Raw genomic sequence first — 24,896 nt, forward strand, 5'->3', positions numbered from 1 at the left:
AATAATAATAATCATAAGCAATAAGGCTATTACTACTGATAATAATTATGATGATTATTTTGAGAGACAATGGCAAGGGTTGTTGCACGTGTACTTGTGAAGCAAGAGTTGCACAATCCTTAACCGCACATGATAATTATAGCGATAATAATAACAATAAGCAGAACCCGTGGAAATTCCACGGTGGTTGAAAACTTTTTAAACACACATAAATAAAACGAATAAAAAAATATTATAAAACAAATAACGGCAAATTTAAAACAATTTTTTTTAATAAATTCTTTTTTTAGCCTTTTAAAGCTAAAAAGCATAAATTTAAAAAAAAATTACATTTTCTGTCAATAAAAATTCAACACACAACATTTTTATTTTTTTTCTGAATAATTTTTGACATAAATTATAAAGGAACAGATGTCAATTCACTTGCACGTTTTTTTTTTTAATTTTAAAAAGAATCTATAATAAAAAAAAAACTTGCAGTCTCCTCTCAATATGACTTTTTAAAAAAAAATTATAAATAAAATAGCTAATTTGAAACCGTAAACAGACAGCCATGTTTTTCTTTCGTTTTGAAAAGTTTTGGAGAGGAAATGGTTTTAATGATTTTTAACTGATAAAGTGCGACTATAAAGGGAGGTAATTCGTTTCTCATTAATGTTTAAGATGATTTTGTTTTTTTGTGACATTGGACAAGTAAATTAATATTTAGGTGGCAAATAGTAATAGCACAAAGCAGAAAAGTCACAAAGTCTCATTTTTTATACATACATATGGTTATGTGTATGCAAATATATATATTTACGTGTGCATGTTAGGGTTCTTTTAACAATGCTTTATAGTACTGTTATACATCAGTAGAAACAACATATGAATATTAACCAGATGTTATGTCTTCATCAATAAAATGTTCTTTATGTGTGGAATACTTATAAGTGTTTCTTTTATATGCTTTCTACGTCTTTTCATGGCAAATGAGGGCACAAGGAGACGTTTGCTGGGAGTTTTTTAAAGGCTTTATTTTGGCAATTTTGATATAACAGGGGTGCGTCTGAAATGACTGTTTCTGTTTAGAGCACAATTGAACTGTGAGACTTCACTTTCACATTTCAAACTTTAATTCAAGCTATTATGAAATCAACAGTGAAATGTAGACTACAATATTCTGTGGACCAAGTTACTTTAGACTTTATTTCTAATATTGAAAAAAAAAAAGACAGTTGATAGAAAAACGCGATGAGTTATCTGTTCCAACAACGTTAGTCAAAAATCAATATATTTACTCCGTTATATTAAGAAAGGCCACTTTTTGACGTGAATATTCTTTTCTCGGCACATAATTGAAATTAGCTGCTCCTATGCAACATGATTGCTGAAAGTGATTAGTTTTTACAGGAGTGGGCGGAGGAAAGTTCAATTACAAGTTTTATAACTACTAATATATGTGTGTGTGTGTGTGTTTGTGTGTGTGTGTGTGTGTGTGTGTGTGTGTGTGTGTGTGTGTGTGTGTGTGTGTGAAAATATGCCCAAGACTTTTGGAACACGCTCAACAATGACAAATGGTAACGACACAAAACAGAAAATGTCACTCCTCATAGACAGTGGAAAGACTTATCTAATTTTTTATGGAAGTCGCTCGAGACAAGGCATGTAAGCCACTTGATATATATATATATATATATATATATATATATATATATATATATATATATATGCGTTATTAATATTTTTAACCAAATAAAATTACTCAATTAGTAAACTTCAAGATTATCAATTTCTATAATCGAGGACTCATATAATACTGGCGGGGGTACCCGGCGTTGCCCGGGTGTGGAGAGGTTTTATGGTAAGGGTATTGAGCAACCAAACCCTAAAAAAAAAATTTTTAATGAAAATAGCAGTGAGTACCCACGTGAGTGCAAAAAATAAATTAATTAACTACAGTAAGCAGGCTCGAACCTGTAATGCGAAAGAGGAGAAGAAGGTGAAAAAAGGCCAACCGTTTAGCCGTGACAAACGACGTCGACACGTTTCGAAATAAGGCTAGCCATTGCAAATCGTACGATAACTTTGCAAAAATGTCGGCGAAAAAAAAGTGACCCCCTCCTTTAAAAAACCGTTCAGTTGACGGTGAAAGAATTAATGTTTTTACCCAATTTTTTTGATAATTGTCGGCCGAGAAAATGAGCTTTCAAACGATATCAATTTTGTTACTTTTAGTCGCGTGTGTCGAAAGTTTTAGCGAGACATACAAACATACACACACACATTAGCAGATGTTTGAGATTTATATTATAGAAGACTAGCGTGGGTAGCTGGCATTGCCCAGGTGTGTCGAGGTGATGCAATAAGGAACCCCGGGAGGTGTTAAAAAATGTTGAAGTAGCTGAGGAGGAAGCAATACAACAGTAGGCAGACTGGGTGGAGAGAAGTGTTAAAAAAAAGTGGCAGGCTTAAACCCATAATGCGAAGGAGAAAAAAAAGGTTAAAAAAACGTAATATTTTAGCAGATGAGTCCATGGCGAAACCGGAAATCCTGAGCATTGGACGTAAGGCTAGTCAATCCAACAGAGACGATGACTTGTGAAAATATCGACGAAAAAGTGACCCCCTCCTTGTAGAAAACTGTCCAGTTGAGGGTTAATGATTCTAGCCAATTTTTTGATATTTGTCGTCTGAGACAACAAGCTTCAAAACAATCGAAAGTTTTTGGCAGACATACGAACACACACACACATTTTGCCTTTATATATATAGACTAGCGGGGGGTACCCGGCGTTGCACGGGTGTTTGTAGGTGTGTGTATGGAGGGGGGGGGGGGTAAGTAAATAACCCTGTTAAAAAAATCTGAAAAATCAAAACAAAAAAAAAAAAACAGTGAAAAAAAAATCAGAAAAAAACGTGCATTCTTAAGATAACGTTGAAAGAAAGAATAAGCCCTGGTGTTTAGAGGTGTAAAAGAAAAAAAAAGTTTTGGTCAGAAGGTGGGCTTGGACCCGAAGCCTCGAGGCTAAGGCGGGAAAAAAAGCTTGACACCTTACGCGTACGCCAAAGAGACAAACAACAAGTAGTGACAAAATGAAACGTTTAAAAAACCAGCACGTTAAACTAACATGAACGTTAAGCATGCCGTCATCGTCGCAGTAGTCATGGAAAAGGCAAAATAAAGGAACGGTTTTTTGCTACACCCTCCATGTACAAAACTGGTGATTTTAGGGTGAAAGAATGAATGTTTTTGCCACAATTTTTCGATATTTGTCGGGCGAAGGTTCGAGCTTTAGTGAAAATCCGTGCCTGTGTCAAAAGTTTTTGCGAGAGATACAAGCACACAAACATGCATACGTACACACATTTTCGCTTTTATATATATAGACTAGCGGTGGTAAGATTTATGGTAAGGGTATTCATCAAGGGAGCCCTAAATAGAGTTTCAAAAGTTTTTGCGAGAGATACAAGCACACAAACATGCATTTCTTTCAGCATTGTCATGCTGGACTTATTTTGGAATACATTCTCAAGAACTATTTTTCATTTTGGATCAACTTGAGAGGAGTTTCATTTTTACATATCCAACATTTTTTCAATTTTTAATTTTTTTTATTTTGCAATTTATAACTACATTAAATTGCGGTTTCACTTAATGCCTTAACTAGCAAATTCTAGCATTGCTACAAATATAATTTGCTGATTTCTTTATGTCCTCTGATGAGAGGAATAATAAGAATAGCATTCTTTGAAACTCCGCGGAATAAGGACTTTGTAATTTGTTTTTTGGAGTATTCAGTCAAACAATAAATTTTGATTGTAAAGTTCAAATTACAGTTTTAATTTTCTTTCTCTTATATATATATATATATATATATATATATATATATATATATAATGTGTATAGAAAATTAATATAAAAAATATTAAATGTTAATAATTTTTGTCTGTTTATTATTTGTTGACATATAGGAATGCAAAATGTCTTTTTAAAAAAGTTTTTTCATCAGTTTTCCTTAGTGTATGTTATAACTCTGTCTCTATCTTTACTATTATATGAAAGTCACTTTGGGTGTGTGTGTGTGTGTGTGTGTGTGTGTGTGTGTGTGTGTGTGTGTGTGCCTGTGTGTGTGTGTGTGTGTGTGTATGTGTATGTGTATCTGTGTGTTCCTTCCTCATAGGTTCCGAAACGGCTTAGTCTACCTTTTGCAAATTTCACACAAAGCTAATTTATATGTCTGGCAGTGTTCTTAGATATGTTTTGTACAGAAAGTCATCCAAAAAGTATAGAAAGTCGCAAAAAATCTTAAAGATAGCTTTTTTCTCTTATAGATAAAAAAAGAATTTTTACAGCAGAATATTTTACATTAAACCGGCAAGTTCTCTCTGATTCTCTATCCTCTGATCTCGAGCGCGTGGTTCAGTGGGGGAAGATGTGGCTGGTTACCTTTAATGCATCCAAAACCAAACTCCTATCCTTACATCATCAACGCTCTGATCCCCAACTGGCATCAATTGTGATGGATGGCTCTCGTCTGGGTGAGGCTCCGTGTTTTGACAAGCTTCTGGGTTTGACCTTTACTCCTGATCTGAAATGGAACACGTACATCAAGTCTGTTGCCAAGGTCGCTGGAAAGATGGTGGGATCCTTCTACCGCTCCAGAAGATATCTCACTACTGATGCAATTCTCTATCTATATAAAAGCCAAGTACGTCCAAGGATGGAATACTGTTGCCATATCTGGGCAGGAGCTGCTAAAAACAGCCTATCCTGCCTTGACAGAGTACAAAATAGACTTCGTGGCTTAGTGGGGGATGCCCTTTTCTCTACCCTGCAACCTCTCTCCCACAGAAGAGACGTTGCGAGCCTGTCCTTGTTTTATCGTTATTTCCATGGCAGATGCTCGTCTGAACTCCAGTCTCTGGTCCCCCCTCGCCAATCTTTCACGAAAAACACCCGTCTAGCTGAATCCACTGTGAAAAATTTCCCCCACTCTTTATCTATGCCTAAATCAAAACGCGGATTCCATGAACAAAGCTTCTTTCCTAGAACTGCACGTCTGTGGAACTCTGTTCCGTCTGCCTGCTTCCCTCCGGACTACAACTTGGATGTGTTCAAGTCCAATGTTAACAAATTCCTAATGAACCGCCCCCTTAAGTAAACACTTCAGCAAATCTCCTCACTAAATTAATGTACTTGCAATAACCCTTATCCCTAAGTGGTGATCACTGTGTAAAAAAAAAAAAAAAAAAAAAAAGGGAGATAATAAAATCTCAGCAAATCATTTCTTCTTTAAAAATATCAGATTTATTATGATCTGGGGATATAGCTGAGTGGTAAAGCATTTGACTACAAATCGAATGATCCTCTGTTCAAACCCAGATGTACCTCACCATTTTATTTTAATTTTTTGTTGTAACTGTATACGACCATTATATGTCTATGTATGTCTATGTGTGTGTGTGTGTGTGTGTGTGTGTGTGTATACGCGGGTGTAGGAGGGTGTAAGCGCTTATAAGTATATTAATATATATATGCACATGTTGAGTTTAGATAACATTCGAGGCTTTATGTTTATTCTTATTCTGTTTATTTGTTTTTATTTTTTATCTTTTATTTTTATTTTTTATTTTTTATTTATTTGTTTTATTTACTGTATTTTAATTTTATTCTTGCGTAGTTATTGTTATTGCCTAGTTTTAGTGCGTGTGTGTGAGTAAAATAAAACGAGCAGCATATATTCGCTTCTGAATATCTGTATTAACGTGTGTGTGTGCGTGTGTGTGCGGGTGTGTGTGTGTGTGTGTGTTTCTGTGTGTGTGTGTGTATGTGTGCCTGTATGGGTGTGGATGGGTGTTGATTGAAAAACACCGGTCAGTACTCAGTGACCATAGAAAATGTTTTTAATTTACAGACTGTAAGACAAAAATACTAAATTCTCAAGTACCTTATGCCATAAAAACCAAAAGATGGGATAGATGGAGAGAAAGGGAATTTAAATAGAAGATGTTTTATTATCTTCAAAGACCTCTCTTGTCTTCTCACCGAGTTATGACTCCCACCCAGGTTACATTCTAACTTTACAAACGAAATAGGAAAATGTTTTTTGATTGAAATATCAGTTTTCGACGGTAATTCTTGGCCTGAAGACGTAGTCCCCCAACGCGAGTGATTACAGAAACATGTATGCACATATGTAGCCATTAACTTTGTGTAAATAAATTTAATATACCTGCTCTGTTCACTCATTGAGCACTCTTTGGTAGACACATGTTGTTTCATTGGATGTACTTCTAGGAAACTAAACTCTACTGGCTATATATATATATATATATATATATATATATATATATATATATATATGTATATATATATATATGTATATATATATATATATATGTATATATATATATGTATATATATATATATGTATATATATATATATGTATATATATATATGTATATATATATGTATATATATATGTATATATATGTATGTATATATATGTATATATATGTATGTATATATATGTATATATATGTATGTATATATATGTGTATATATATGTATGTATATATATGTATATATATATGGATGTATATATATGTATATATATATGTATGTATATATATGTATATATATATGTATATATATATGTATATATATATATGTATATATATATGTATGTATATATGTATATATATGTATATATATGTATATATGTATATATATATGTATATATGTATATATATATATATATGTATGTATATATATATGTATATATGCATATATATATGTATATATATATATGTATATATGTATATATATATGTATATGTATATATATATATATATATATATATGTATATATAGGTATGTATATATGTATGTAGAGAAAATAAAAAAGGAACAAACCGTATTATGTGTTCACCAACGTTTCGTCTTTATTTCGAGACTTCCTCTGGGTGAATGAGATTAAGAAACCAAAAAATATACCAGTACAAAATATTCGAAAAAGTTTCACGTGCACAGTCTGACGCAGTTCTATTTAAGAGAAACGGAAAAATTGATGTTGGAAATTCAAAAAGGAAGGGGGGCTGGCGCTGTTAAAGAGAAGGAAATTTTAGTGACGTCATATAGTCGTTAATTTAATTTTAAAACTATGAACGCAAGTTTATATTCTTATTGGGAAAAAGATATATCTGTTGAAATTTAAATATAAGTTTGTAACAGGAATGAAATGAGTGTTTTTTATGTAATTTATTGATTGAGATTATGTGTTAATTATTACAGGGGGTGTTTGAATGGTGTGAGAAAGTTAACCTGTGTCCACAGTTAAATAATGTTCTTTTAATAACAGTTTACTTATTAATGGCGCTATGTTATAGAAACCTCCACGTTGTTTAATAGTGCTTGAAATTGCGATAAGCGCAGATTCAAGGAGTCTCCGGCGCGGTTTGAATCTTGAATCTGTGTATTTGCTCCGTTTCTCCTTTTATCCTACGATTTGACAGGACTTTTCTTTTTTGTTAATAATTACGACATCCGGTCTTCTTGCTTAGATGGGATCATCCATTTGTATGTCCATGTCCCATAGGAATTTGTGATTCTCGTTTTCAAGTACTGTTGCCGGCTTATGTTTGTACCACTTATCTGTGCGTTTGAGATGCAGTTGTTTGCATAATTCCCAGTGTACTGCCCTTCCCACTTGGTCGTGTCTGTTCTTGTATTCCTTTTGGATCAGTTTGCTGCATTCACTTACTAAGTGGTTTATCTCTTTGTTCAAAGAGTCTCAATTAATTGTTTTCTGGTGTTTGGTCGATCTTTGCTTTGATGTGGTTGGTTCTTATCAAGTTATCTTGTGCTGCGTTCATCAGGAATTCAGTTTTTCGGCTTATGTGTCCTTTTCGCATACATGTCCAAGTGTTTTCGTTATTTTTATTTTTTTGTCATATTTATGAATCTTCTATGTAGTGGTTTTTCATTATTATTATTGTTATTATTATTATTATTGTTATTATTATTATTATTATTATTATTATTATTATTATTATTATTGTTATCATCATTATCGTTATTATTATTATCATTATTATTATTATCATTATTATTATTATTATTATTATTATTATTATTATTATCATTGTTATTATTCACTCACTAGGAGTTTTCACACAGGTCGTCATCAGAGATTGCTCACTGGCAAAAAACCGGTGGTATTCGCCGAAGTCTGGGTGACAACAAGTCTCCTCAGATCTCCAGCAATCCTCATTTCTTCCGACAACTTTTGCAAATAAATTTGCATTATCACAACAGTCGCTTGCCGTTAATTTCTCGAAATCAATGATCATCGGTCTTCATTGGGATTTAAGAGGCAATAAGCCTCCCCACGTCCCAGTCCCCTTCGCACTACTCTAGTGGAGATCTGGTAAGTGCTTTCACTCCTCCTCCTCCTCCTCCTCCTCCTCCTCATTCTATTATTATTATTGTTGTCGTTATTATTATTTTTTCTTCTTCTTCTTCTTCTTCTTATTATTATTATTATTATTATTATTTATTTATTTTTTTTTTACGTTTTTTGTTTCTCAGTTCCTCTTCTCTTTCAATCCCCCCTCCTGTACTCTAAGTTCTTTCTCCTTCTTCTGCATCCTCTCTCTGTTCCCCTTCTCCTTTTTTAACCATCTCCTCCCACCGCCGCTTCCCATATCATTGGCTATTATCCTCATACTTTCTATAATTTCTTCCATTCATTTTTTTTTTTTTAATATTATTTTTCTGTTTTTATTCATCTCATTTCCCTTTCATTATGGAAGAATTTAGTTTGGCTTCTTCAGCTTTTGAAGATACATTGGAAAACAGAGAAGAAATGTCTTATTTATTTGCTGCTACTGAATAAAATTACATTTTTTTGTAATAAGAAAAAGAAAACAAACAAACATTGTCTTTCCTGCTACAGAGTTTGTTCAGCATTATTGAAATTCGTGCCAACAGTCAAAAGTTATTAGATTTTTATACTCTTTGACTGTCATGAATTTTGAGTGAACAAAACGAAAGTCGTCCGTCATTTAATTATTCAATCATGGTAAGTAGTGTTTATCATAAAGCACCCACCGATTAGCAATGATTGTAAGATTTATTAAGCGTTTTGTTCGTGGTTTTACGGCGATGAAAATATTTGTGGAATATGGTAATATCTTCTTTCTCTATTCGTAATTAGTACGGTAGACCTGAAAAAAAAATTGCTTCAATAAAGATTTCTTTACAAAGCCATTATTCACCCATGTATGGAGTATTGTTATTACATATGTGCTGATGCATCTACCAGTAGTCTCTTACTCTTAGACAAGGTCCCAAAAAGTCTCCAATCTAATAGGTCCTGCATTATTAACCAAACTCGGAACCTTGTCTCATCACCGTAATGTTGCGTTCCTGTGCCAAGTGCATTAATAGGATGGGCTCGTGTACCGCCTCGACATACATACATACATATCTGCCCGACAAGCAGCAAAATCTCACCCCTTTACTGTTGAGGTTCAAAGATGGCAGAACATCTACTTTAATAGTTTCTTCCCCCAGACTGATAGACTTTGGAATTCCTTCCCTGTTTACTGCTTCCCTGACTGTACTAGCATGGAGATTTTTAAATGTAACGTGAACAGACATCTGGCTAATCTCCTCACATTGTCCTCTATAGACATGGCCCCATTTGCGTCTAAGTTACAATATACCTTGTTTCAGATGAACAAGAATTAAAAACAGAAAATAGTTTTATGTTCGAAATGCTTCAGATGATGTTAAATCCTGGGCAACGTCAGGTCTCCCTACTAGTTCTATACTATTTTGAATAAAAATGAGCATTTTCTATATAGTTAGATCAAATACACATTTTGGCTAGGAGCCAAGTGTATCAGATGAGATATTATACTCCATCTGTCTGTCTGTCTCCATTTTTTTCAAACTGTATCTCCTCCAAGACAGAAGATCACAGAGTGTCGCGAGGCAGGTCAAATGATTGTATTTTTTGTACATCGATTCTTAATAATGTCTCAGAACAGTGTTATGCACAGAACTTTTTCAGGTCAGGTGCCCAAGTAAAAATAATGTTTCAGTGGGACACAGGCCTATAATACATTCCTCTGAAAAGAGCACTTTTAAAGCAGGAGTAAAAGGGGCAGGTGCTTAGGCATCCACAGTATCTTCTCTTCCCTCACCTCTGCACGTTTCTGCCTCAGGCTGAAACAGTACAAATTTCGTTTTCGGTTTCGATTCTAGCTTTTTTTTTTTTTTACTTTTGAAATCACAACTATATATACTGGATACAATACAATATCTATTAGAGTAATTTTTTCAGGTCTACCACACTGGTTTCTAGTAGAGAAATAAGATATTACCATATTCCACAAATATTTATATCGTGGAACAAGCACTTAATAAATCATACAATCATTGCTGATCGGTGAGTGCTTTCTGCCAAACACTACTTACCATGATTGAATGAGTAAATGACGTCAGAACTTCAACGTCGATTGTTCGACGATTCTTCTCATCGGATTATTTGGACTCAAGTGAATACTGATCCGAATAATCTGTACTATATTAAACTTATTATATTATATTGAAAAAGAAATTCCGCAACAGCATCTTTCATATGTCATATATTGCCGCTGGGCATTCTGTGAACATTTGATACTTTTGTAGCCCTTTTGTTAAAACTGTAAACGTATTTATCTAAGTAATCTGGTTAATGTAGCGTCAGAATATATCTGGTTATTACGGTTTATCTCCAATATCTTTATAGGAGTCTATGACATATTTCCATTGTATGGACACCCAGTGCGAACAGAAATCCTACAATATCATTATACCATCATTAGACAGAACAGATACTACTCTTCGATCCTAATCAGAAGACCAAGTAGGTATATTTTAGTTTTACATACGGTCCAAAAGCAATATTATTTTTTTTTCTTTTAATTAAAAAAAATCTTCTTCTTTTTTACATTGCGTCTTCGGTGATCGGGAGATCCTATTTATTAAAAAAGGAGGATAGAAGTTGCTAACATACTACAAACAGTAAATTCGTATATCTATATATTAATTTAATGTTTGTTGTGTGTTATCACCTTCTGTCCTACATTTTAATAAATAGGATCTCCCGATTGAATAATTTATAATCCGAAGACCTGTGACACACACACGTACATTAAAGGTAGTACGGTATTAATATACATATGACTTTATACAAAATTTTAGAATGTTTATTTACTTGCCTTCCAAGGAGGCAGAGTTAGACTCAAGGTCGGTTTTTTATGCAGCGAAAATTCAGTTACACCAAAAGAAGTATTCTAAATTGGGATAAAAATTCATTTAGTCTAAAAAACAAAATGGAGTGTAATATCTCATCTGATGCTACATTAGGCCCCTAGCCAAAATGTCTATTTGATCTAACTATATAGAAAATACTCATTTTTATTCTAAATAGTATACAATTATCAGCGAGACCTGACGTTGCCCAGGATTGAACGGGAATCAATGAATATTCCGTATTTCCAATACTTATATTGTCATCGAAATCAATGAATTTGCCCATTTTTCAATCAAATCGATTGATCTCCTTTTCTAGTAAGGAACACACTGAGAGAAAGCTTCATATGTCTCTCCACTGACACATTCATTTTGAACACGCCCCTGTTTTGTCATAAACCTACTGTTGATTTTATATGCTGGGCCCTTCTACTTGTGTAGTGATAAAACTTCTCAATCGCACTTTGTGATGGTAGGCTGCATAAGGGTGGTAACTTTGGGCAATTTTTTTTTTTTCGATTATCGATTTTCAATAGTTATCAGATGCATTCTGATACAAAACCTATCTAAGATCACTCCCAGGCACATCAAGTGCATTTATGTGGAATTTATTCAAAAATCGGCCGAGTTGTTTCAGAGTCTATCCGTTGAACTGTTCGTCTGTCCACACACACACACACACACACACACACACACACACACACACACACACACACACAGACACACACACAATGCCTTTAATATATCAGTAGAGTGGATATTTTATAACTGAACATTAACTCTTTTTAAAATAATAAATAATAAAATCATCACGTACAGTTATCACGTATGTATGAGGTACCTTCAATAAGTTTCCAGACTTTTTTTTCGTGTAGGCACTTTTATTGATATTACACAAATGAAACTCTAGTTCGCTTCAAAGTAATCTCCTCCGGCTGCAATGCACTTGTTGCACCACTCCAACAACTTCTGGAAGGCCACATGAAAGTCCTCTTGCATGAGCATGTCAATGACCCTTCTCACAACTTCTTTCATCTCCTCAGTTGTCTCATAACGACAGTGTCTAAGGTTTTCCTTGAGCTTAGGGAATAATCAAAAGTCACAGGGAGCAAGGTCTGGATGATAGGGAGGGTGAGGCACTGTCTTGATGCTCATCTTGGTCAAATAGTCTGTAACAAGGATGGAGCAATCTTGTGACAAACTTTGTACAAATCTTCCGCATCTTCAGTTCCTTGTGAATAATTGTGTGTACAGTTCCCACACTGACATCAAACTGTGCACTTATTGTCTCTATAGACATATGACGGTCCTTATCCATGCAATCCTTTATTTTGCCAATCAACTCTGGTGTTGTGACTTCAGTACTCCTTTCACAGCTATCATCACCCTCATAGACTCCTCGCCTTTTTTGACACTTTATGCCATGCAAAAACTGATGCTCAATCCCGACAAGATGGTCCAAAAGTAGTCTGAAGCATTCTGCATATTCCTGTAGAATTTTTTTCGAGTTTAAAACAAAATTTTGTTGCATATCGTTCTTCTAAAGTGTCCTCACGCCCAGATTGCAATTTTTAAATTCACCAGCTGTGACAATCAGGCTTTAGTAGGGTGTATTCAAATTTCTGCTGTAGCTGGTCATTTGAACCTGAAATCATAAAAAGTGGTCCGACATCTCATAAGCTGTATAGCAATAACATATTGAATTTTCAAGAGTCTGCGACAATTTTAACTACCTTTACAAGAAAATTCTGGAAACTTATTGAATGCACCTTATATAGTGCATAAGATTATATATATTTGTCTGGAGAAATAAACAGCGTCTCAGTCATGTGTATGTAGGGGAATATCAAGTGTAGTTTTGGCTTGAGCGTAAGGGTTAGGAGTTTGGTCTATGCTTCAGTAATACTGAATAAAAAAATAGTTTATGAAAATGGGAGCTGTACTGTTTTCTGACTTTGTAGGCACATCTAGGTGTGTTAGACATATGGAGATATATAAACGTTCTATTGTTGTTGGCGAGATGGTCAATAATTTAATGTGTGTTTACCGAGCTAGTCGCCAGACGTCAGGACTTTAACTAGTTCAAGCTCAACGAATTAAGTTTTTATTTGCTATTCTAATGTAACACATGTTGCAATACAAGTAAAAAATATCATTTATAAAACTCACTGTCTGTCTGTCTCCACTTTTTTTTTTCAAACTGTATCTCTTCCGAGATAGAAGATCAGAGTGGCGCTGTAACAGGGCCGCTGATGCTGGATTAGCTTTAGCAGCCATATGCAAATGACCAAGCCAGTGTTCAATGTGACGTCACAGCAGAGATAAAAAGGACACTGTATTTGATGCGCGGCCTGTGTTCAGAGAAGCACACATTTGAGATGTGTTTAAGACATGAGATAGCAGAAAAAGATGTATTCGAGACAAGAATATTTGGAGAAGTGAAGTTTGAAACGTGTTCAAGACACGTGTGTGGCGTCAGAGCAAAGAGGTAAAAGAAAAATGATAAAAAGATTTCACATGAATGGATAGTCCGGTGAAGGGTAAAATCTTTTTATCATTTTTCTTTTACCTCCTATTCCCCTTACTTCACCCTTTTTTTTTTAACCAATTAAGATCTGTGACTTACTTGTAGTTTCATTAAATACGTTTATATGCAAAATCCGATCCTGCATTTTGCTAATTCCTGCCCTCTGATGAGAAGGAGAGTATTTCTTCGAAACTCCGTGGATTAAGGACTATCCACTTATCTTGTGCTTCCTTTTTTAAAATTAAATATGTTTTTAACTCTTTTTCAAGATGTATTTTAACATGTTTTATTAATCATTTGTTCATATATATATATATATATATATATATATATACATCTGTACATTAACGTTAGTTTATTTTTAGATATTTCTTGTCCAAATGACAATGAGTTACGTGGTAACATCTCAGGCTGAAACATTACAAATTTTGCTTTTGGTTTCAGTTTCGATTCTAGCTGATGGTACCCAAGTCATATATATTTTTTAAAAACTTTTTAAATCACGACTATACATAAGGTACAATACAATAATGAAATAATCGATAGAGAATTTACTCTATAATAATATATGCACAATCTGGATAGATTAAAATATTTAAGCGTATTTTACAGCTGGTCAACATCGGTTGGTCCCCCCCACCTCCGGTTGTGTTTAATAAAACTACTGACAGTTGCAGTTCAGCGAGGTAGACATATATTGGATATGACATGTAGACAAGAAATAATTGAGTGAATAAATTATGCATTCAAGATGGCCGCCATCAATTATGCAAATTAGCCTGAACTGATTTACATTATTGTTAAAGTGTTTTGAAATCGCAAGGATATTCATACGAATCATAAGTGTCCATTAATATTACCATCTTTAATATAGCATATCTTTTCAACTATGCTATGAAAAGAAACCCCAGGTAAATCATTTCCCGTTAAAATCAGATCAGTTATCCATTAGTACACGAAAGCATCAATCAATCAACGTTTGTTTCCTTAAGGCTTTTTTTCCCTCTATACTTTAATGACATAAAATACAAACGAAAATATTTCTTTATTCTGCGATTGAGTTATTATATTTCACTATCTTAGGCTGTACGGCACAATCACATTGACACACCGGTTCTCACCAGATCACCGAAGTTAAGCAATATTGAGCCTGGTCAGTACCAGATGGGTGACCATTTGGGAAGGCTAGGCGCTGTATGTATCTTCTGAGAAGGTTGGGCATGGGGCCAGCACCCTCAGCCTGTAAAAAGAACTCAGTCGCTACAAAAACATCTACAAAAGTTGTAGATGGCCTATGCCCCTCCAGGGGCTCCAGAGCTATGGTATGATATCTTAGGTTAGACATTTTTAAAAATTTTCTTATCAGTCTATTAAAGCTGGTGATGGGGCATCCTACCAGATGCCACATATTTATCTGCTATCTCATATATTCAAACTGAAAGATCATTCTAAGATTCTAATCGTCCCTTTAAGTGCGATTGTTTAAATCCCTCTTGCACTTGGTTCACTGAGTATATTTGCCAGTTTTGAAATTCTTTTTCATGAGCCCTGTTGCTCCTATAATTACAGGAATGATAGAGATCTTAAGATTCCAATTTCTTTTCATGTATTTTGTGATCTTTTCCCTCTTAGCGCTGTTTAACCCAGGATCATTGGGGACACAAACTTCCACTAAGGTTGCTTCTTTCTCCTTCTTGTCCCATATCACTATGTCAGGACTATGCCATCACATGAGCATTCTTCTGACAGGTTTCTGAACTTTACTACTTCCATGCTGGTTGATGACAAATAAAAACAGGTGTTTTATTTGGGACACTATAACTAGAAGATTGTTGTACAAGGCCAATGAGTTCCCTCTGTATGGTAAACCTCCAGAGTATCAGAGAGAGGCTAACAGGTGCTACACATTGCCCACGGGTAATCTGAAGCTATGCAAGGCAGGGGCGTTCATCTCCATTGGGTATTATACATCCTTGCTTACCTAAATACATACATCACCTAATATTTTCAAATGGTCACCCATCTGGTACTGGCCAGGCTTTATGTTGCTTAACTTTAAAGAGAACAAGTGTGTCAACGCGATTATACTGTGCATAAGGCATGTTTTTAAAAAAGAAATTTATTTTTTCTAATTAACTTTTTTTTTTTACAAGATAATCACCACTTTATCAAGGCCCGAAGGCCACTCGAGGATAAGGGTTAATGAATGTAAGGTGGTAGTGAAATAATCGTTAATGGTGTAGATTGGGTAGAATTTTGATTATTTAAGGGGACGGTGCAACAAAAACTTGTTTACATTGCACTTGAAGGCTGCCATATTGTAGTCGACAGGGAAACAGGGCAGCAGAACAATGTTCCACAGGGGGGTGGTTCTAGGAAAGGAGCTTTGTTCATGGAAGCTGCATTTTTTTTTTTTTTTTGTACATGGAAGTAACCACTTATCAAGGCCCAGAGGCCACTTGGGGATAAGGGTTATTGTGTGTACAGTAATTAATGGGAAATTTAGATTTAGGCACAGATAGAGAGTGGGGGAAATTGTTGATAGTGGTTGTAGCTAGTCGAGTGTTTTTTGTGAAAGTTTCGCAATGAGGGATCATAGATTAGAGCTCAGACGAGAACTTGCCATGAAAACAGAGATTGAATAGAAACAGGCTCGTAACGTTTCTTCTGTCTAATTTTTAATCAACTGAATGAATCACCCATTATTACCTAAGATATTTATGTACTTCTCTCCTCGTCTTTCATTATATGTCAATCACTCGCTAATATCTTTAATGTCTTTGTGCGTATATAGAAAAAGAGTGACCTTTTTTTAACATTACTTCTCGTTTGCTTTATTTTGACATCTTATTTACATGGTGTGTTCGTATATGCCATAAATATACACAAATTAGACGCCAGAATAATGTCTCTTTATATATATATATATATATATTTTTTTACATGGTTGTCACCACTTATCAAGGCCTGGAGCCACTCAGGGATAAGGGTTATTGCGCATACATTAATCAATGGGATAATATCGTTGTAATCATTAGTATTGGAGATTTGATAAAGTGTCTTACTTAAGGGAGAGATTCATCAGGAATTTGTTCTGTTGCACTTGAAGATATCCAAGTTGTAGTCAGGTGGGAAACAGGCAAACAGAACAGAGTTCCACAGGCGTGCACTTCTAAGAAAGCAGCTTTGTTCATGGAATCTACGTTTTGGTTTTTGCACAGATAAAGAGTGGGGGAAATTTCTACATTAGCCTTATTGATAATTTATATAAATGAAACAGGAAATGCATGTATGTGTGTGCCTAAATATTTAACCGATAAACTTTTAAAACTTTTAAACTACTGGTCACACAGCACTGAAATTAACAGGAAATAATAAGCATACACCAATGATGGTTTATAACAAGTAAAATCTTTGTTTGGATGGATAACACATGTTGCATCCCTCTGCCTATTCTACAAGTAGTTTAATGGTGGCTCCAACAAACTACAAGCCCCTGTACCCCCTCGACGTAAATACCCCCCCCCGGCAAACCTGACAAGCAGCAAAATGCCACCCCGACACAGTAGAGATCCCTAGATGTAAGAAGGTCTTCTACTCTAATAGTTTCTTCCCCAGAATTGCTAGACTTTGGAATTCCCTTCTAGGTTCCTGCTTTCCTAACTGTACGGACATGCAGAAGTTCAAGTGTAATGGGAATAGACATCTTGCTGCTCAACTCCCTACATAGTATCCTTGCAACGATAGTAGCCCTCTACATCAAATTGGCACTGTGCCTTGTTTGGGATGAAAATGGAATTTAAAAAAAACATACAGAAATATGCTGGCAAGCTGAAATGCAAAATGTTCATTTCAACTTGCCGACATAGTTCTATTATTTTTGTGCATTCATTCGTTCAAGCTTGAAGTGGTTGAATTTAATATTTTTCTTATCCATCTGGTGATAGCTCAAACGGTAGGGAATGCATCTGGAGTGTTAAATGTTTCAGTTTCGATTCTAGCTGATGGCAATTAAATTGTTTTTTTTTTTAATTTTGAAATCAGTACTATCTATATATGAGGTACAATATAATATTTAATAGAGAATTTACTCTGTAATAATAAATTTGAAATCTACATGAATTAAAATAAATTTAAGTGTATTTTACAACCCACCAAAAGCCGCCCCCCCGCCCCCGCCATTATAAAAGTAAGGAGACTTAGGTATACAAGATGAATGTCTTAACACAAGGTTTCCCAAAGTGGGATCTGTAAGAGAGACTGAAGGGCTCCGGAAGCCTTTTCTTAAAGAGAACCAAATGCTTTATATGGAAAAATTAAATGACTACAGACATTTAATTATGGATCTTTTCTTACCGGAAATAGAAATGATACATAACTACAGGTGTAAAGAGTTTCAGGATGGTTCACGAAAAAGAAAATAAAAAAATCAATTAACAAAAAATACAACAATTTTTGTTTAATCAAAAACAACAAAAAAAAAATGGTTGCAAACATTATCATTAGTTAGTGTTAAAATTTGAAATTAATATTTTTCATATTTATTTTAAAAATTATCTTCTTAGTGATCCTTGAAAAACCTTTGCCCTTCTCAGGGGTCCCATGGTGTCCTGAAATTTTGGAAACCCTGTCTTAAGAAATACGCCATAGTTTATGAATTTGAAAATGAAATCAAACATGGAAATGTAATCGCAACCGACAGCTGCATAAATGTAGACTCTATTGACAAAGAGACAAAACATTAAGCCACACCATCAGTTAGTACAGCAAAGAATAATAAAAAAAATACTGATAGAAGTAAAGAAACTTATTATATTTAGTTATGCAGAAGAATGTCTTAACAGATATGTAACAGTTTATGACCTTTTTTAATGAAATCAAGCATTGAAATATAGACTCTATTGACAAAGAGACAAAACAGGAAGCCACATCATAAGTTAATGCAGCAAAGAATATAACATGACTAGGTTGAGATGGTGATTCACTAGGAACTGTGCAAACAGCTGCATTTTGAAGATGCAGACAGATGGCAAAGAGATAGACCAGAGCGAATATGGGAAAATGGAGGGCATAAAATTCTTTGGGGCATGGAAATACAAACAAACAAATTCATCAAAGCAAGAAGACCTGTTAGATATCCAGAGCGGTTGTACTCAAAAGATTATTTGATAGATGTTTATGCACTTGACATGAACATGCACCTGGCTGGAAAACAATGTGATGGATTGTCAAAAATAAAATAATTGTTGATTCGAACTACCTGTAAAAAGTTAGCGACAGAAGAAAATACATTGCCGAATAAACGCTCTGGGAGTGGGGCTATATTGGCAGTGAAGTGTCACAATGGATTGTTCAGGACGTCACAAATTGTTATATAATAACAAGCCGAAATTGATATCAGCAGTATTCTTTGTGATTTGGATTCAAGATAAGCCACCTTTCGAAGTCATCTTTCCCACCTACACATACACCTTCAAGACAAACAAAGTGGTGTAATTAACAAAAAGTGTATTAGTAAAACTATGCTACAAAAGTACACGTCATGATTCTAGAGCTATAACTGCCATGAATTTCTACTACCACCCCTGACGTGTTAGATATAACTATACTAGCAGAGGGGGTGGCGCCTGGCTTTAGAAAAAAATAGAAATATTTCATCCGATGCTAGTAGGCGCAGGTAAAACGTGAACAAATTCTGCGAAATCTTTCACATTTTTTTCTAATGGCTGAAAATACATGGTGCTTCACCAAGGCTATCAAGGGTATTTTTTTTATTGTGACGTCATCACCAGATGGGTTGCCTACCACGGCTTAAGAGAGACCCATCTACCCTCAAGAGAAGGATAGACAGCACCAGTTTCTCAATCTGGTATTTTTATCTTGCAGTACATACAGCGCCTTGCATTCCCAAAAGGTCACCTATCTGGTACGAGCCAGGCTCAACAGTGATGATCTAGCAAGAACCGGTATGTCAACATGATTGTCCATTATTATTATTATTATTTTTTTTGTATTTGCCCGGTGATAAAATACGCTTAAATATGATATTTTGACTTGTTTGGATTTTGAATATATCATTATAGAGTTGTGATTTCAAAAGTAAAAAAAAAAAATAATGTTACTTATGTAATTTTGGTACTGAGCTGAAATAATAATGTTATTTCGAAAGCCATTCTTAACATGGGGAGGGAAGGGATTTATTTTTGTAACTATTCTGTGCTTCCACGTAACAATTTAATAATAAAAAAAAGATACCGTGAAACTTGACTTTAACCTGAAAAAAACTATTTAAAAATAGCGCAGTACCAAAAATACATAAGCACCAGAATCGAAACTGAAAGCAAAACTGTAGCATTCAAAGCTGGTGATGTTACCACTGTACCAACGTTACATGCATATGAACAAATTAAAAATAAAAAAACAAACTAAGATGAATGTACAAAATATATAACGCTTTTTTCATTTTTGACCCATTTTTGACCCCTTAAAACTATTTTAACCGGCTAAAGACTCATAAAAGAATGGTCCATAAAAAATCCAATCATTTAAGGCCCCTAGCACCGCCATACAACTTTTAGTTTCGGAAGAGATAGAGTTTGAAAATATGGAGACAGACAGAGTGAGTTTTTAAATTAGATTATTTATTCTTGAAATGTGAAGGTGAAGTTATATCAGCTTACTTCATAATAACTGCCAATATATCATAGATATCATTCAAACACTACCGTGTTTGATTATATATGGTTAAGTGACAGTTTTAGTCATTTAGAACTGCTTTAAAGCTTCACCGATCACTCATTTTTCGACCAAAATTTCAAACAATTATTACAGTTTATTGATCACCTTCTCAGCTATATTGTGAAATAAAATGTTCAATTTTCGTTCAGTAAATAAAAGTTATGATGAATTTAATGGTGTTCAAAATCGTAAAAATTCGTAAGGAGATGAGCGACGTCTTTAATGACTGGTTTCCATAGCGACCACGTCACTTCAGCGACTAGTGTTGCTACTAATTCACCGCTCCAATGAAAAGAGAACTAACAAGTGAAACAGAGAATGAAAGCAGATGAGTGCCGTACATTGTTATTACATATGTGTATGTTATGTTTATGAGGGGCAAAAAAATAACACTGAAATTAAACAAAGAACAAGTGAATTTACTAGAAGCATGGAAAAATCATAGATTACAATTAAAAAAATGCGAGCATGAAAAGTAATACGGTTAAGCTTAAACATGGAAAAGTACAGGACTATTTGTTAAAACTGGAAAAGAAAAGGACAAGATATTCTAGTAAAAAATATGATAAATTTATAACTTAGAATATTGCAGCATTAAGAATTTTTTTCAAATTCAATTTAACATTATTTAATCTTAATGCTGCAATATTTAACATTATTTAATCTTAATGCTGCAATATTTAACATTATTTAATCTTAATGCTGCAATATTTTAAGTTATACATTTATTATATTTTTTCTAGAATATCTTATCCATTTCTTTTCCAGTTTTAACAACTACTCCTTTACTTTTCCATGTTTAAGCTTAACCATATTACTTTTCATGCTCACGTTTTTTTTTTATTTTTTTGCATGTCAGTGTGTTGTCATTCGTTTATGCGCAGTAAAAAATACAACAGACCGGATATGGTTATAATAAAGACAAAACAGAAAAAAGAAAAAAGATTCCAAATAGAAGTTTTTGCTGTTCTAGCAGATAACAAAGTGAAACTGAAGGAAATAGAAAACCTACACCAATATATGAAACTTGCCAGAGAGTTCAATCAGACATGGAACATGAAAACAGATTACACTCTTGAACCATCCAAACAAATATTCATGTTTGATTCTGACAATTATTCCATCACTTTGACCTTTATCCTCGATTGGTATCTGGCCTTGATAAGTGTTGACTATTTTTTTTTTAAACTAAAAATTACAGCCCCCCCCCCCAAAAAAAAACAATGGCTGTTATCGTAGAAAGAACTCAATGATGAACAACTGTTGTAAGTACATCATTCTAGGCAGCTCCGGTTAACCGACTGCCTTACGGAGCCACTTAAAATGATGCGTGGATGCATTTAGAAAAAAAAAAAAAAAGAAGATGAATTGCCTTATTTGGATTCTTTGGACTACTATTCTCATCTTGAATATTATTCGCACACCGTTTCCTTTAATATAACTTCCGGACTTCTTCAGGTGTATAAGCCGCTATGTTTGCTTTATACACTTGAAGAAGGTCGGAGGTTACATCAATCGAAACATTATGCAAATAACCCTTATCCCTGAGTGGCTTCCGGGCCTTGATAAGTGTTGATCACTGTGTAAAAAAACAAAAAACAAAAACAAAAAAAGAACAGTCAAGATAAGGACATTAGTCCGATTAATCAAAATAATACAATCATTCCTTATCTCAAAGATGCAGAACTGTCATACAGATGAGTTATCTCCCTTAGCAAAACCGAAGCGAATGAAGAGCACAATTGATGAACAAAGACTATTTACACAACAAACACTGTTTATTCAGTGTTGAATAATCATTGCTAAGAGTGACCACTCAATTTTTCAACATGGATGACTATGGATTAATTTATTGATGTATCTTTTCAAAGGGAAAGAATTGTCCATATTATTAGTGTTGTTATTATCATTGTTTGCTTCTATTGGTATTATCTTTTTTTTTCTTCTTTTTCGTTTCTTTTTTATCATCGTTGTTAACCCAGCGCATACACCTTTACAATTGCCATTTTTTTCTTCCACACATTGTTTGAACATTTATTTATATTTTTATTATTATTTTATTAGTATTATTTTTTTTTTTATTATTATTTTTATTAGTAATATCATCAACAACAACAACGACAAAAAAAAACTCTCAAATGTTGCTCTGTAAACAAAATGGTTCTCATTGACTAGAATTAGGAACCTGTCAACCGGGAACGCTTTTTGTTTGCATTACTTTTTATTTACGATATTTCTATTTACCTTCCTTTCTTTCTTCTTCTCTTTGTTAGAAACGAAGTTATTTTCATAAGTATTATCACTCTTACTAGGATTGATATCGTGGCTATTGTCTTCAATGGTAGGCATATTTAGTCGTTGCTGTTTTTTGTTTTTATTTTTTTTTTTTACTGGGGAGGGGGAAGGTCACTGCAAGGCTCGGTGGTCATTCTAGGATAAGGATTAATAAGTGTTAGGTAGATAGTGAGACAATATGATCAGAAATGGTGGAATGGAGTACTGTAGAAAAATGATTGGATCATTCTATCACTCCAGAAGATATCTCACTCTTAATGCAAGTCTTTACCTGTATGAGAACCAAATATTAGTTTGGTGGAAAAATGATATCGTTTTTTGACGTCATCTTCAAGTCCAACATAAACAAGTTCTTGATGAGCCATCCCCTTTAGAAATCCAATTTACAACATTCCCACTACTAGCAATTACTACGATATTTTCCCATTGACTACTGTACATGCATCATCCCTTATCCTCGAGTAGCCTCCACGCCTTGATAAGTGGTAATTCCTTTGTAAAAAAAAAAAAAAAATTCAAGTTTCACATCTGCTCTAGGATAACAAAAAGAAAAATAACCCTCCCCCACCAAATTGTATTGTCGATCTAAAATCTATCATTAGTTTTGTTTCCCCGAATTCAAAAGTTTTGATCAATGGTTGTTTATATTATTCAAGCAGTAGTGATTGCAAGGGGAGACAATTTGTGCTTCACTTGCGTCTCTTTCACATTATCACTTAATTCTTTTCTTGTATACATAGACCTAGCAAATTAATTTTTTTTCCTTGGGAATCTTTGTTGTTGGATCCTGTCAGATGGATGCATTTATTCAAGAAACCTAATGTTCTAATCATGTGTGACATTCAATGAAACATTCTAAAGGAGAAGATAATGTCTAAGAGGCTGGTATCATAATGATAGAACAATTAGTACAGTACTTTCCTAATCTCAAATTAAAGAGGAGACGATGCCAGGAGAATGGTCTCACGACTAATAAACTTACTAAACTACATCTCCTCCCCAAAGAAGGAAATAATGCCTCAGACGATTCTCATGAGAACAAAACTGATACTACACTACCCCCTTATAGGAGGAGGTAATAATGGAGGGGATGGTTTTATAACAGAACAGATAATCCACTGATTTGAGCATTGAAACGGCTGGGTGACATCCCTACAGATTCTGACGATGGATTTTTCCTGACGTCACTTCCGGTAATCAGTTTCTGCTATTGAGCTGTTTGGAGCTGAGAATCTGTGGAAGTGGGTCGTAACCTTACTTTGTCTTTCCAGTTGAGCGAAGTTTCTGTATTTCTTTTAATATATATTAGGTTGGTGCAAAAATAATGTTTTTTTTTGGCGTTCAACTTTAAAAGATCATAACTCCTTTCCTAATAAACTTTATTAATTGAAATAATAACCATTAGAATTGACACATTTTTGCCAACGAGAAACAAGTTTATTTATCCCATTAGCATAGAAATCCGGAGTTCTGGAAGCGATAAAGTCATTGAAAACCAAATCGGCATCATCTCCGCTTTTTAAGCATTTTTCGCGCAGGAAGTTGTCAAGATGCTTGAAAAAGTGGTAATCGGTGGGCAAGAGGTCTGATGAATATGGTGGATGAGGTAGAGTCTCATAGTCCAATTCATTCAGCTTCTGCAAAGTCAGTTGAACAACATGTGGGTGAGCGTTATCATGAAGAAAATTGGTCGCTTTATATTGACCAATCTCGGGCACATACGTGTGAGCTTCTGGTGCATTTCATCGATTTGTCAGCAGGAGCTATTCGAAGCATCCTATCCTGCCTTGACCAAGTTCAAAATAGACTTCATAGTTTAGTTGGGGATGCCCTTTTCTGTTCCCTGCAACCTCTTTCCCACAGAAGAAACGTTGCAAGCCTGTCTCTGCTTTATCGTTATATTCATGACAAGTGCTCGTCTGCGGTCCAATGTAATGCCTCCTCTTGCTAAACTTTCACAAAAACCACTCGGCTATAAATAATGTTCTGACTTTCATGAAAAACACTTGTCTAGCTGAAACAACTATCAATAATTTCCCCCACTCCAAT

General features: G+C 34.4%; 1 protein-coding gene across 3 annotated transcripts in view; it reads right to left on the reverse strand.

Moving 5' to 3' along the window:
• The window catches only part of LOC145242976 (protocadherin gamma-B7-like), a 516,151-nt gene that overhangs the window by 383,803 nt on the left and 107,452 nt on the right, over positions 1-24,896 (reverse strand). The window lies entirely within an intron of this gene.

This window comes from Euprymna scolopes, chromosome 21 (genome assembly GCF_053919585.1).
Source record: "Euprymna scolopes isolate OS-2025 chromosome 21, ASM5391958v1, whole genome shotgun sequence".
Classification (NCBI taxonomy): Eukaryota; Metazoa; Mollusca; class Cephalopoda; order Sepiida; family Sepiolidae; genus Euprymna; species Euprymna scolopes.